Here is a 13732-nt window from a genome sequence, read left to right on the forward strand (position 1 = left end):
TCGGGTATTTGCGATGGCGCACAGAATCGTCCAGTTCTTCAATATCTCTGCCTAGCAGAAGTTTCTGCGGAGTTTTACGAAATAAATAAACTGTACCCATTACTAAAAACGTGCTCGATCTGTGGAGTGGCCAGATTCTGAAGCGGTATAAAGAAGAATTAATAAAGGCAGTCGTTTCTCCCTCACTCCATCTTCGTGCGGAACAGGAAAGGAAATGACTATTAGGGTAGAGGATACCCTCCACCACGCATCGTACGGTGTCTTGCAGAGTATCTGTGAAGATGCAATTGTAGAAGAAAGGTATAGGCCTGAATCTATTTATTATCAAAACTATGCAGTTGTTTATCTGAAAGTGATCTTTACAGCCGTGTATCACAGTCCGTGGGAGCGTCAACGGATGAATCCGAGTGTGAACGGCTGGATCACTCGCTTCTACCCTCTTTCTGTTTTTCTTTTTCGTGATGCCGCACGCTCAGGTTGGAAACGCTGTTCGTTATGGGTTTGAGGAAAGTGATGCATGTGGCAACGTTGTGGGTGGGGACGCGGACGGCTCCTGGGAATCAACTGGAAAGAAAACCGATGGTCAGTCTTTTACCGTCTCCATGTCTTCCACTGGCACACTGATGCCGATCTGATTCTGATCATGCCTGTGATATTCTCTCCCCATCTGGGAGCGCCGAAGAAGGGTGGGAATACGTTAGAGACTGAGGTACTCCCGGAAAGTCCGTCGATATATTCGGAGATCCGGAACAAGTCTATCCTCATGCGATTTCGAAGAGGCAGTCTCGGAAGACGCTTTCGAATCTTGCACAGCTGCTGACATGTTATTATTCGGTCTGAACTCGAGGAGGGGAGAGGCCCCCTCCAATGGAATTTTTCCAGTAGAGCGGAGAATGGAAGAGGAATCGTCTGAATCCTCACCATCTAGCGACCGTCTAGGCTTCTTTTGAGATGGAGGTAGCGGCGGTGTGGAAACTGCAGTGGGAATGTTCCTACGCGAGGTTAACGGTGGAAATGCTCTAGGACCATCACGCAGTGACTCGTGTTCGTCATCAGAAAACTGCTTACGCACAATGGCTGTCATGTGGGGAATAAGTATAGCTAAAGTCAGCCTTTTGCGATGTTCGCAAATGGATTTTAAGACCGTGACACGACGCGGGCAATTAGTGCTAAGGTGTCTGCTCTCATTAAATACACTCCTGGAAATGGAAAAAAGAACACATTGACACCGGTGTGTCAGACCCACCATACTTGCTCCGGACACTGCGAGAGGGCTGTACAAGCAATGATCACACGCACGGCACAGCGGACACACCAGGAACCGCGGTGTTGGCCGTCGAATGGCGCTAGCTGCGCAGCATTTGTACACCGCCGCCGTCAGTGTCAGCCAGTTTGCCGTGGCATACGGAGCTCCATCGCAGTATTTAACACTGGTAGCATGCTGCGACAGCGTGGACGTGAACCGTAAGTGCAGTTGACGGACTTTGAGCGAGGGCGTATAGTGGGCATGCGGGAGGCCGTGTGGACGTACCGCCGAATTGCTCAACACGTGGGGCGTGAGCTCTCCACAGTACATCGATGTTGTCGCCAGTGGTCGGCGGAAGGTGCACGTGCCCGTCGACCTGGGACCGGACCGCAGCGACGCACGGATGCACGCCAAGACCGTAGGATCCTACGCAGTGCCGTAGGGGACCGCACCGCCACTTCCCAGCAAATTAGGGACACTGTTGCTCCTGGGGTATCGGCGAGGACCATTCGCAACCGTCTCCATGAAGCTGGGCTACGGTCCCGCACACCGTTAGGCCGTCTTCCGCTCACGCCCCAACATCGTGCAGCCCGCCTCCAGTGGTGTCACGACAGGCGTGAATGGAGGGACGAATGGAGACGTGTCGTCTTCAGCGATGAGAGTCGCTTCTGCCTTGGTGCCAATGATGGTCGTATGCGTGTTTGGCGCCGTGCAGGTGAGCGCCACAATCAGGACTGCATACGACCGAGGCACACAGGGCCAACACCCGGCATCATGGTGTGGGGAGCGATCTCCTACACTGGCCGTACACCACTGGTGATCGTCGAGGGGCACTGAATAGTGCACGGTACATCCAAACCGTCATCGAACCCATCGTTCTACCATTCCTAGACCGGCAAGGGAACTTGCTGATCCAACAGGACAATGCACGTCCGCATGTATCCCGTGCCACCCAACGTGCTCTAGAAGGTGTAAGTCAACTACCCTGGCCAGCAAGATCTGCGGATCTGTCCCCCATTGAGCATGTTTGGGACTGGATGAAGCGTCGTCTCACGCGGTCTGCACGTCCAGCACGAACGCTGGTCCAACTGAGGCGTCAGGTGGAAATGGCATGGCAAGCCGTTCCACAGGACTACATCCAGCACCTCTACGATCGTCTCCATGGGAGAATAGCAGCCTGCATTGCTGCGAAAGGTGTATATACACTGTACTAGTGCCGACATTGTACATGCTCTGTTGCCTGTGTCTATGTGCCTGTGGTTCTGTCAGTGTGATCATGTGATGTATCTGACCCCAGGAATGTGTCAATAAAGTTTCCCCTTCTTGGGACAATGAATTCACGGTGTTCTTATTTCAATTTCCAGGAGTGTATAAAACAGGTGCCTTCTTGTGCTGTTTAAAATGTATGTACTCGGTATCCATAGACCTGGAAATGAGAGAGAATATTCCGTGTGACTACCATTTCCACCGTTCAAACTCCGCTATATACTTGTAATCGATGTTGAGCGGACCAACGTTCCGCGTGTCCCCCACGCGAAGCAGGAGGGCCTTGAGGAAGCTGTCATTAACTACAGGGAGAAGGTTAAACACCTTCAGATTCGTATATTCCTAATCTGTGTTCGCTAAAGTAACCACACTACTAGACCGTGCCACAAAAACAGCCTGTCAGCCTGAAACGGGGTCAGAAACTTGACGTAACACACGTTGGATTCAGAATCGAAGTAAGCCCTGTGAACCTGATCTGAAGTTAGCTTGATCGCATTTACAAGCCAGTCGAGAAGTTTTAACGAACTTGGCTGCATATGCGGCGTGCAATTGTCAGAACTGAAATTGACAGCACCTTTAGGTCGAATGTTCCTAGAAGCCACAGACAACATCACGGCGCGTCGAAACTGATTCATAAAACCGAGACACTCGGAGGCAAACAACGCTGTGAGGCACACAACGACCTACACGAAAAAGAACTAACAAGCTCTCGCAGCACTACGATAGGGGCGGGAGCAGACAGAACCGTCTCGCTGGACTTTCCAAGCGGATTATATCCACATGCTTACATCACTGCTATGAATATCCCATAGGCTGGTCTCTCCCGGTTTCGCACTCGCAAGACGCCATCAACAACGTCATCGTTGCACGCTTGCTTTCAATTAACACGACTTGAAACTAGTATTTACTCCATATTCTTCGTTTTCGACTTCATTAAGATCGTCCAAAACGTCGGAGATGTAAAAAAGGTAGTCACGTAAGTTGCAAATATGCCCGTAACCCAGCCGAAAGATATGCAGTTTCTGAGGCTACTAGCTGCCATTTGAAATGTAACATTGTTCATGATGATCTCCATTATTTTCGAAGGTGAATTCTGTATCTGTAACTGATAAAATATATATTTCGGAACTGGATATCCCACAGATACTGTGAAAATTTGACAATGGTTTAAATTCCTGTCACAGTTACCGTGGAGTCTACAACAGATTTTGTAAGATGGAGTACTACACAAGGCAGTTTGTATGCCGTTGCTGTGAGTAATAGTGACGGTGAACATGTACCCCCTTCATGTACCATCAGCGCAAACTCCTCCGACAGTCTGTGCCTTTTGTGTGTGGGCATTTTTCAGGTACAGATAGGCGCACACGTTTACTTTCCTACAAGTACGTTACCTGTGGAGCTTATTCCCACCACTGTCAACATGCCTCGTCTCATGTGATGAACGAGGAAACAGATGATTTTCTTCAGCAGTTAGAATAGAGTGTCTATTGGATCAATATTGTTTTCCTCAGATCTTCATATTTGCGTCGTCTACACATTGGCAGTTTGAATCACTGCAGTGTGCTCTGACAGTGATCTTTGCTTGCACCTCATACAAATGTTACTGCGTCACATCTTTATGACCGTTCCTTTAACATGTTCCAGTAGTGTTCATGGTGACTGCAAGAACGTGTGTATCTATTTAATTCACAGCCGCACAGGGGAAAACAAAAGGATTTAGTTACTCAAAATGCATAGCTAGTTGGCCTGTGGAACTGTTACATAGATTCGTACGAGAAACTTATCATTTGTGGTGAGATGAATGTCAGTTACTTGGGCGTGCCATAGGAAAGTTGTTCACTGGACAAGTAATAAAAACTTTTATTAGACTGGTGTCAAACATTTCAACAAATCCTGTCCTACTCAGTTTCAGCGCACACATTTACGAGGTTACATTGCCAGAAAAGTCGTGTTCGGTAAACCGAAACTGATGCGAATCTGGGTTATTAATGGTTGATTAAGAGTAACGTTTCCTGTGGCATCTTGATTACTGTGCCGCACAGCCAATGGAGGAAGCTAGAAGCTTAGATACGCTTTGTGATCAAAAGTATCAGAAATACTTGGTAGAAAATTACTTAAAATTTCGTTGCGGTAATGCGGTAATGCTGGAATTCAGTATGGTGTTGGCTCACCCTTAGCCATGATGACAGCTTCCACTCTCGCAGGCATACGTTCAATCAGGTGCTGGAAGGTTTATTGTGGAATTGCAGCCCATTCTTCAAGGAGTGCTGCAGAGAGGAGAGGTAGCGATGACGGTCGGTGAGGCCTGGCAAGAAGTCGGCGTTCCAAAACATCCCAAAGTTTTTTGCAGTAATTTTTCGGTTTGCTGCATGATCCCTTTAACATTCTGCATTTTGCCACGATATTTCGGCCCAGTACTTCGTCTACTCACCTATGGCTGGCCGGACGTTTCTGGGCCCAAATATCGGGGCAGAACGTTGATGGGATCCAGCTGCAAACCCTAAAATTACTGGAAGAGGAAATCCGCAGGGAAAATTTCAGAACTCACATCCTAAAGGTGTTGTATAGGATACAGGTCAGGACTCGGTGCAGGCACAGGAACGTTATTGTCGTGTAGCCACTCCGCCACAAGCGGTGCATTATAAACAGGTGCTCGGTCGTGTTGAAAGTTGGCATCGCCATCCATGAATTTTTCTTCAGTAATGGGAAGAAAGATGGTGCTCAAAACATCAGTGTAGACGTGTGCTGTGATAGGGCCACGTAAAACAACAAGGTGTGCAAGCCCCCTCCATGAAAATCACGACCACACCATAACACCACCGCCTCTGAATTTTACTGTTGGCACTACCCAAACTGGCAGATGACGTTCACCGGGCATTCGCCATACCCACACCCTGCCATCGGGTCGCGACTTTGTGTTCCGTGATTTGTCACTCCTCACAACATTTTTCCACTGTTCAATCGTCCAATGTTTACGCGGCTTACACCGAGCGAGGCGTCATTTGGCATTTACTGGCGTGATTTGTGGCTTATGAACAGCTTCTCGACCACGAAATCCATTTTTCTCACCTCCTGCCTAACTGTCATAGTAATTGGAGTAGATCCTGATGCAGTTTGGAATTCCTGAGAGATGGTCTGGATAGATGTCTGCCTATTACACATTACGAACTTCTTCAACTGTCGGCGGTCTCTGTCAGTCACGAGACGACGTCGGCCTGAACGCTTTTGTGCTGCACGTGTCCCTTCACGTTTCCACTTAACTATCACATCGGATGTTTAGGAGTGTGGTAATCTCACGTACAGACGTGTGACGAAAGTGACACCCAATCACCTGACTACGTTCAAAGTCCGTGAGTGCCGCGGAGCGCCCCATTGTGCTCTCTCACGATCTATAATGACTGCAGAGGTCACTGATATGGAGTACCTGGAAGTAGGTTTTTGAGGGTGACCGGATCCTTTTGATCACGTAGTTTATACAGTCTGTGAACGTTGCTGGAACAACGCAATGTGGTATAATCTCGAAACTATCGTAGTTCTCGTAACAAGGACGATTAAGTTACTTTTGAGAAGTTGTGGATCCATTTATTTCTGGAAATATTCTCAGAGATTTTTGTCGCTAGTACGCAATGATCGGCTTCGTCAACGACGGTGAAATAATTTAATAATACCTTCTAAAAGCAGGTATTAACATTCTACTGTCCTACGTTCGTCCCATTAGTGTTGTCGTTTCTTTTTAATACCGCTAATAGCGCTAATCTTCACAATAGAAAACCTTGATGTTGTAGGAAGATTTGACAACCGTGTCCGGACGCTGAAATCGCGAAACAGTAAGGAAAAGTAGGTGCTCTATGTGAAGATTTCACCCCGAGAGAGTTTGTTCGATATTTATGTCTTCACTTTCGTAAATAACATGTGAAGTTCAGGTAGTAGTAATCCAGTAAACGTATGACTGAAAATGTCCACTGGTTTGGAGAGACGTTGGTTTAGGAACATAGACACTATTGCGCTAACAGAGTTTGTTAATTATCAGCAACATGTTACAGTAGCGAATAACAAATGCAGTTAGTGGAAATGTTCACTTGCCGGAATGAGTTCTCGCTCTAATGCGTTGCACTGCCCTTTCTAGTGCAGAATTCTGTGCTCGGAATGACATCCCATCGTAGTTTACTGCAGTCTGGACCGCAAGCTCGTTCCACTGTCTTCCATAAACAAACGGGCAAGTACCCGACAACAGTGATGTATTGACCAAATGTCCTGTATGCCGAATGATATGATACTGCGTATTCAAACTGAAACTGTTCCGCAGTGACCAGGTGGCCTAACAAGAGATACCGCGAAGTCAATAAACGCGAGTTATGTATGGCGTTCAGACAGGGAAGCGTGGTGTTCTCATTTGTGAACCTATATGAACTTTGTTTTCTTTCTGAGCATTAATCAAGCAGGAACTGGAGTTTTACTTTAATGTGTTACTCAAGATTCGACAATAGAGCCATTTCTCATTCCGATCTGCAAAATATTTTACTATAGCCGACTGAATAACAGTTTTGTTCGTATGATAAAATGGAAGTTTTGTTATTCCATCAAATCGTATGGGATAAATCTCCGGGACAACTTACACGTAATTTACGGATAATCTGGTGGTCTTTCAAATATGGTGTCCAGGTAATGATTTTGATTAAAAGAATGCCAACATTCGTCCTGGAAACAGGAAAGAGAGCAATCTTAACTTTGGGATATCATTTACCACAGATACACTTAAGTTGGGTCTTGAAAGGAGGGTATAGTATGAACATCAACAAAAGCAAAACGAGAATTTTGGAATGTAGTCGAATTAAATCGGGTGGCACTGCGGGTAATTGATTAGGAAATGAGACGCTTAAGGAAGTAAACGAGTTTTGCTATTTGGGGAGAAAAATAACTGATGATGGTCGAAGTAGAGATGATATAAAATGTAGACTGGCAATGGTAAAGAAAGCATTTCTGAAGAAGAGAAATTTGTTAACATCGAGTATGGATTTAAATGTCAGTAAGTCGTTTCAGAAAGTATTTTTGTGGAGTGTAGCCATGTATGGAAGTGAAACGTGGACGATAAATATTTTAGACAAGAAGAGAATAGAAGTTTTGGAAATGAGGTGGTACAGAAGAATGCTGAAGATTAGATAGGTAGACCACATATCTAATGAGGAGGTATTCAATAGAATTGGAGAGAAGAGAAATTTTTGGCACAACTTGACTAGAAGAAGGGATCCGTTGGTAGAGCATATTCTGAGGCATCAAGGGATCACCAATTTAATATTGGAGGGCCGCGTGGAGTGTAAAAATCGTAGAGGGAGACCAAGAGATGAATAACTAAACAGATTGAGAAGGATGTAGGTTGCAGTAGGTACTGGGAGATGAAGAATCTAGCACAGGATAGAGTGGCATGGAGAGCTGCATCAAACCAGTCTCTGGACTGAAGATTACAACAACACTTAAGTTCTTCTTCATTCACACCAAAACGTTTGAAATTTTAATATAACAACTGCTATAGACACCTCTCTAGGGGCACGTAGCAATACATAATAATAGGGGAGATTTATCGCAGGCGTTTCTTAGTAAAAGGATTTTATTGAATTTTCTTGCAAGGATGTTGTTCGTATCTCTCAATACGGAAGGATATCTGTTGCTATCCCTATGGCAATCAAAAAGCAAATATTCTAATCGGGAAAAGTGCAAAACTTAATCGAAGTACAAAAAATAATATCTATTTTGCCGTGAAAGGCATGGTCAGGAAAACATTGCAAGAAAACTTAAAACAATCCAGTAAAATTTCATGTGAGGGAAAGATCTGAAGAAAACATCATAGACGGCATGGAAGACTCGGTAGTGCCAGATTGACCAAGAAGAGAAGCAGGCACCATATTCCACTTGACTACAGCATGTGATTGTTTGGCCGTTCATAATATATCCATCCTGTCGTCTTCAGAATGTATTCTGTGTCCCAAGATTGGTTCTATCATGAGCAAACAACATTTAAAGAGTGTACAAAATAAAGTGATTGTAGCTCTGACTTAACAACATTGTAGTGGGAAGCAAGAAGTCGAATGACATTAAGTGCCGGAGCAATAAAATACTATATCTAACAAGTTTTGAATGCCACAAACTCCTTGTAAATGACGATGCTGACAAATTGTGCCACATTATTTTCGAAGGAATTACTTGCAGAAAATATATTGAGTAATCTCTCAGAATCCATGTCTGGCACTAATAAGTAAGCCGTATTTTAATTTCTCCTAATAACAATAGTTTCATTAAGGTAATTCAAGTATTTTGACTGATGATCTAATGATCAGTTATGGCATATGATGTTTTAAATAGCAGAAAAGCGATATGTAATCTCTAGAGATCAAGTTAGAAAGTAATTCCTATTTGTTCTCAATCGCCGAATCTTTGGCGGGCATTATGTGCACTTACTGCAGATGGGACGGCGTAACTGGGAGTATCACGATACTTGACACTGAATCCATCAGCAATATTTTGTAAGCAGTAAGACAATATATGAGCTGTAATCAAAAAGTAATGACAATTTTTTAATTTCACTGGCTTTACACATTTGATTTTAAAAATGTGCCTGATGTATGTTTCCATTTTCTGCTGTATTGATTATTCAGTTTATTGTAGTTCATTGTTGACAGTCGGAAAAATTATAAGTACATTTGAGTGTTCGGCGCACTTTTACTTTCGGGAAAGATGGAGCATGTTGTTGTTGATGTGGTCTTCAGTCCTGAGACTGGTTTGATGCAGCTCTGCATGCTACCCTATCCTGTGCAAGCTTCATCATCTCCGAGTACTTACTGCAACCCACATCCTTCTGAATCTGCTTAGTGTATTCAGTTCTTGGTCTCCCTCTGCGATTTTTACCCTCCACGCTGCCCTCCAATGCTAAATTTGTGATCTCTTCATGCCTCAGAACACGTCCTACTAACCGGTCCCTTCTTTTTGTCTAGTTGTGGCAGATACTCCTCTTCTCAACAATTCTATTCAATACTTCATCATTAGTTATGTGATCTACCCATCTGATCTTCAGCCTTCTTATGTAGCACATTTCGAAAGCTTCTATTCTCTTGTTGTCCAAACTATTTATCGTCCTTGTTTCACTTCCATACAAGGCCACACTCCATACAAATACTTTCAGAAACGACTTCCTGACACTCAAATCTATACTCGATGTTAAAAAATTTCTCTTCTTCAGAAACGCTTTCCTTGGCATTGCCAGTCTACATTTTATATCTTCTTTAATTCGACCATCATCAGTTATTTTTCTCCCCAAATAGCAAAACTCCTTTACTACTTTAAGTGTCTCATTTCCTAATCTAATTCCCTCAGCCTCACCCGACTTAATTCGACTACATTCCATTATCCTCGTTTTGCTTTTGTTGATGTTCATGTTATATCCTCCTTTCAAGACACTGTCCATTCCGTTCAGCTGCTCTTCCAAGTCCTTTGCTGTCTCTGACAGAATTACAATGTCATCGGCGAACCTCAAAGTTTTTATTTCTTCTCCATGGATTTTAACACCTACTCTGAATTTTTCTTTTGTTTCCTTTACTGCTTGCTCAATATACAGACAGAATAACATCTGGGAGAGGCTACAACCCTGTCTCACTCCCTTCCCAACCACTGCTTCTCTTTCATGCCCTTCGACATTTATAACTGCCATTTGGTTTCTGTACAAATTGTAAATAGCCTTTCGCTCCCTGTATTTTACCCCTGCCACCTTTAGAATTTGAAAGAGAGAATTCCAGTCAACATTGTCAAAAGCTTTCTCTAAGTCTACAAATGCTAGAAACGTAGGTTTGCCTTTCCTTAATCTTTCTTCTAAGATAAGTCGTAAGGTCAGTATTGTCTCACGTGTTCCAATATTTCTACGGAATCCAAATTGATCTTCCCCGAGGTCGGCTTCTACTAATTTTTCCATTCGTCTGTAAAGAATTTGCGTTAGTATTTTGCAGGTGTGAGTTATTAAACTGATAGTTCGGTAATTTTCACATCTGTCAACACCTGCTTTCTTTGGGATTGGAATTATTATATTCTTCTTGAAGTCTGAGGGTATTTCGCCTGTCTGATACATCTTTCTCACCAGATGGTAGACTTTTGTCAGGACTGGCTCTCCCAAGGCCGTCAGTAGTTCTAATGGAATGTTGTCTACTCCCGGGGCCTTGTTTCTATTCAGATCTTTCAGTGCTCTGTCAAACTCTTCACGCAGTATCGTATCTCCCGTTTCATCTTCATCTACATCCTCTTCCATTTCCATTATATTGTCCTTAAGTACATCGCCCTTGTATAGACCCTCTATATACTTCTGCCACCTTTCTGCTTTCCCTTCTTCGCTTAGAACTGGGTTTCCATCTGAGCTCTTGATATTCATATAAGTGGTTCTCTTTTCTCCAAAGGTCTCTTTAATTTTCCTGTAGGCAGTATCTATCTTACCCCTAGTGAGATAAGCCTCTACATCCTTACATTTGTCCTCTAGCCATCACTACTTAGCCATTTTGCACTTCCTGTCGATCTCATTTTTGAGTCGTCTGTATTCCTTTTTGCCTGCTTCATTTACTTCATTTTTATATTTTCTTCTTTCGTCAATTAAGTTCTATATTTATTCTGTTACCCAAGGATTTCTACTAGCGCTCATCTTTTTACCTACTTGATCCTCTGCTGCCTTCACTACTTCATCTCTCAGAGCTACCCATTCTTCTTCTATTGCACTGCTTTCCCCCATTCCTGTCAGTTGTTCCCTTATGCTCTCCCTGAAACTCTGTACAACCTCTGGTTCTTTCAGTTTATACAGGTCCCATCTACTTAAATTCCCACCTTTTAGCAGTTTCTTCAGTTTTAATCCACAGTTCATAACCTATATATTGTGGTCAGAGATGGAGCATAGCATTACATTAAACTGTGCTTCAAAAATGGAATAAAGTGCAACACCGAATTCGAAATGTTGACTGTGGTCTTTGGCGAAGCTACTATGAGTAAGAGAGAAGTTTATCAGTGGTATAAACGTTTGAAAGTGGGTCGAGAAGATAGTGAATATGGGGACCGCCCTGGGCGCCCTAGCACAACAATTACTGACCACAATGAGGAGGACGTAAAGAGCGTGGCTCTGGAAATTCGCTAAAGCACCATCAGAGTGGTATTTGATAATGTCGGAATACCCTCTGCCTCATGCCAAGCAATTTTTTCGTATGTTTCGGCATGAAACATGTTGCTGTGAAGCATGTTCGGAAACTGTTAAATTTAGACCAAAAACTGATGTAATCTTCGACTGCAGGAAATATCACTGTAAATATTCCAAAGTAATTATAATTGGTGAGGAAATATGTATATACGGGTACAGCTTCGAAACCAAAGCCCAATCGTGCCTACCTGAAGAACGAAGACCGAAAAAAAAAATGTGCAAGTTCGAGCACACTTCAAGATTCTTTTCATTGTTTTCTTCGTGAAGCAATTCGAAGAAAACGACCAGAATTGCGACGAAAGCACTTGTGTAAATATCATCAGGATTATGTCCAGGTTCACATGTCAACTCTTGTTCGTTATGTTTTGGAAAAATACAAACTTTTATGTTGCCTCAGTTACCGAATGCACTGGACATGGTCTCCATGTGTCTTCCTTCTATTCCCGAGCCTGAAGAGAATAACAAAGGACGTTGTTTTGCTACAGTTAATGAGATAAAAACAGTATCGCTGAAGGAGCTGATCACAAAGAAAAGTGAGTTCCGGATCTCCTTCCAAGTTTGGAAAAAGAACTGTCACATGTGTTTTATATCTTAGCAGGATTACTTTGAAGGTGATAGCGTTGATGTTGATGAATAAATATGGATTCTTTAAGAACACCTAAAATTCCTGTTATTTTTTGATCACGGTTTGTAGGCTGAGTGAATACGCTGATATTTACCACCTCTATCTCGTCCCTAGGTTATTCCTTCCAAATTGGTTGCCACATGCTTTGCGTCTGCGTAAAATCTGCTTTTAATGCCGAACCCAAGAACAGCTACCCACCGCGACTGATACGGCACTTTCGGGAAGAAATTGAAGGAAAAAGTCTCAAGCTAAGTGCGGCAGCTTCAGGAATTACATTTAGACAGAGAGGGGAACGTGGCAGTAATTGTCAAAGCAATCGCGTGAAAAGGCTAAGAAAGTAGGGATGGCGCGCGTAGCATTGCGAGCTAGCCTTTAACTCGTACGGTCCATAAGGGCGGCGGCTGCATCTTTCTTTGATCTGGTGGCGCTCCAAAGGCGTCTTCTCGGCCTCATCTCGACTCAAAAGGCGGCGCTGGCGGCAGGAGCCGTTGGTAGGGAGGGACGCAGTGCGCAGTGACGAGGCTTATCCCGCGCTGTCCCGACCATCTGTCCTGCCTCCCCTTTCTCTCTCTCTCTCTCTCTGTGCCTGCCTCGCCAGCCTCAGGTCTGCGAAAACTTAGCCACGAGGCAAGCACCGGGCCGGTGATGAATTGCCAAACACCTAGCCCAATGCTCTCGCAATGGATACATCACAAAAACCTAATACATCTGTCATATTGGGGCTTTCAGGCAATCTCTTCCATCACTATTAATAAAATGTTCCTCTCCATTATACAGTGGTCTAAAGAATTTCATATTTAAACCCAATGTTTCGCTCCATCCGCGGAGAACATTTTCAAGGGGGATCGTAGCATGTTTTAGATTCCACTCGAACCATGGCTCGCTAGCGAGCCAGAATGTGAATCGGACACTCAAAGAAGCTGTGATCGCCCTTGAAAATGTCTTCCACAGATGGAAACGAAACGTCGTGTTCAAACGTGAAATCGATTCGACTGCTGTATAATAGCCAGGAACATTTCATTAACAGTGATATTTCCTGCAGTCGAAGTTTACATCCTACACCACAAAATTTCGTGCAGTTCTAGTTACATACCGGGCAACTCTACAGACGAAAAATTTATTCTACTACTTAATATTTAACAGGACAGAGAGGGGTCTGAACATAGTTTCTTATTATTCTTAAGAATAAAAATCGTTCTGTGTTTTTAAAAGATTAATACAGATTAAAAAGTATTTGCAAGATATAATTGAAGGCATTATTATAGTATAAATATAAGTATATATTTTACTATAAAACATATTTACTCATTTCATCGTACACTGAAGAGAAAAAGAAACTTGTATACCTGCCTAATAACGTGTAGGGCCCCTGCGAGCACGC

Source organism: Schistocerca cancellata, chromosome 3 (assembly GCF_023864275.1).
Source record: "Schistocerca cancellata isolate TAMUIC-IGC-003103 chromosome 3, iqSchCanc2.1, whole genome shotgun sequence".
Classification (NCBI taxonomy): domain Eukaryota; kingdom Metazoa; phylum Arthropoda; class Insecta; order Orthoptera; family Acrididae; genus Schistocerca; species Schistocerca cancellata.